This window comes from Octopus bimaculoides, chromosome 2 (genome assembly GCF_001194135.2).
Source record: "Octopus bimaculoides isolate UCB-OBI-ISO-001 chromosome 2, ASM119413v2, whole genome shotgun sequence".
NCBI lineage: Eukaryota > Metazoa > Mollusca > Cephalopoda > Octopoda > Octopodidae > Octopus > Octopus bimaculoides.
Genome location: NC_068982.1, coordinates 161489611 through 161492404, shown reverse-complemented (window position 1 = coordinate 161492404; position 2794 = coordinate 161489611). Strand labels below are relative to the sequence as shown.

General features: G+C 32.5%; 1 long non-coding RNA gene across 1 annotated transcript in view; it reads left to right on the top strand.

The window, feature by feature from the left end:
• LOC128247045 (uncharacterized) overlaps nucleotides 1–2794 on the top strand; it is a 3277-nt gene extending 483 nt beyond the window's left edge. The window contains exon 2 of the long non-coding RNA XR_008263478.1: nucleotides 1777–2794. This is a non-coding gene — a long non-coding RNA (uncharacterized LOC128247045). The remainder of the gene's footprint in view (nucleotides 1–1776) is intronic.

Sequence of the window (2794 nt, the reverse complement as noted above, 5' to 3'; positions counted from 1 at the left end):
ACACACACACACACACACACACACACACACACACACACAGAGTACAAATTATAAGTAAAAACTACTAAAACAACAGCAGTAACAAAGTGAATATGTTATCTTATAGAGAAATTTGTCCCTACTCAACATGGACAGGTTGAAATATAAGAGGAAAACAAGTAATTGAAGTAAAAAATATTATACAGCCAGTATGGTAAACACTGGAGTCCCTAGATACTGAATTCTTTAAATTTCACTCACATACTTACTCACATACATAATTCGGTGGTTGTAGCTAAGTTTGAACTTAGAAGCTTGTGTACAGTAATCCAGCATGTTAACCGCATAGCTATTGAGTCACAAAAAAAAAAATTCTGATGGGAATTACACCTTATATCTCTTGCTAATTGTGTATATGTGGTAACTTCTGCATGACTGGGATATCACCAGAACTGCTTTCGTTGAAATACTGTACCTTTAATAATAAGAATGAAATTATTGTGTATAGTGCTCAGATGCACTACAACTATTCAAAGGTTCATGTACAGTACACAGAATTATGTACAAAAGTCAGAAAAGTGAACAGTGTAAGAGTCATGGTATACATGTGTGCATGCATATGGAGTGGGGGATATCAAGTGTAGTGTTGGCGAATTTCAAGGAGCATGGAGGTTTTAAAGGATGCAATGTCTCGGCAACTAACAACTGATGCAAGTAGTTTGTTCCATGCTTCGGCAACTCTTGAGTGTGAAAAGACATTTCCAAAAGTCATGGGAGCTGTTTTTTGACTTTGTAGGCATGCCCACGTGTTAGACACATGGAGCTCAAAAAGGTGTTCAAGGTGGTTGTTGGTACGATGGTTAATAATTTTGTGTGTGTTTACTAAGTCAGTTGTCAGTCATTGAAGCTTCAATTAACTTCAAAATAATGAATTTGGTAAAATAACTTTGTTGTTACTAAGCCGGTGTTTAGAATATAAATTAAATGTAATGTTTTAAATTTAGTTGTCTTTAAAACTGAAAGTTTATATCCTAGAACCAGGAGTGGTCCCAGACGGGTTGATATCAAACTTAATTGAGGGGAGTGAATTGTGATATCAAAAATATAGGATTGTTTATGTTGCTGGAAGTGTCAAGGTTGTTTATGTAGAATATAAAGAGACATAACCAAACGCTTAGTCACACCAAGTACCCAGAGGGCTAGTATAGCGTTACTTGTGCATATATTTGTACACAATTAGTATACTAATATTTGTGGAAAGAAAACACAAAGCTAGTATCCTGATATTTGTGCATTGCATACAGATCCAGTTGTTTGAAAACAACACTAACTCTATTCGTATTACTATCTAACTTAGATAACTTAGATTTGGTTTCGGTCATTATCAGCCCAGGCTATGACTAACTCAATAGCACCACCTGGAAAAGACTAATTGTTTCTCAACCATTTTTTACCAATGGACCCCTTTGAGTCCTATTTTACTTGGACAGACCTTCCCAACCATTTGATGTTTAAAAAACCTTATTATGCTTTTATAATTAAATATTAGAAATAGTATAAAAATTTATTTAATATTTTGTGTATATAGCAGAAGTATAACTAATTTTTTGCAGATAAATCTTAAAGCAAAATCTTATACAGATCCCCAAGGGCCATACGGACCCCATTTGAGAACCACTGATCTAGACTGATAAACCCTAAATAATACTCACACTTTCCAGATAACCCAATTTATCTAGCACTAATCCTATTTTTTCAGATAATCCAAGTTAAATGAAATTTTTTTTTTATTTCCAGTGCGATATGGTAAAAGTCGATACATATATTTTGGCCGTCATTCAGAAGGGAACCGTTACATAAAAAACAATGATTTGTGACCCAATATAACAGTGAAGAAACCTCATACTACTGAGCTCAGATTTAAGTGACATTTTATCTTACATAGTTCTGAGTTCAATTTCAAGCAAAATTTATTTTACCTTTTACTTCTGCAGTTGTGAAGAAATATATGGAACGGAAAACAATTTTTACAAAGGTGTGTACATAAAAAAAAAATCAAAAAGTTCCTGTTGAAAAGATGCCAGTATTCTATATTAAAATCCATCTCTCAGTTATCAGCTGTTTCCCAAGAGTTATTTATTAGCTGACAAATAAGTACATGTTTCAATTCAAATGTGAAAATTTATTCTATGCAAGTAATCTTGCTGCAATTCCTAAATAGTTCTTGACCAATAGTCATTTGACCCTGTACACTTGATGCCTCATTCACAATAAGAAAAAGAGGAGAAAGAAACAATATAAAAGACAATTACATAATAATACTATTTATTCCACTGTTGCTGTTGATAATGTGATATAAGCAAAGAAAACGGACATAAAATGATAATATTGATAAGTATGTGTGTGACATCAGAACGTTTGTATCAATAACCAAGTATTGACTGTAATAATGATAATGAAGTGATGATATGAGTAAGTATACAGGTTTTAATAATTTGAAAACACATCAATGGAAATTAAATTTATATTGCATATGTATGTCAACAAGTTATTGATCATTTAAAAATGTAAGTAAAACTTACCTGAAACATCATACATGGATGTATAAGGATACATATCCAATTCCAAAATATAAAAATAAGTTAAGAACAAGAAAATCCCAAAATATTATTTCGAGAACAGATGTAAATGATGATGATGATTAGGAGTGTGTAAAGCTAGGACTAACTCTGAGGCTAACACTGCCCTAACTCTGAGACTTTCAGCTCTGTTCTTCTTAATCAGCATCACCAATGAATAAAGTCTATATACATAA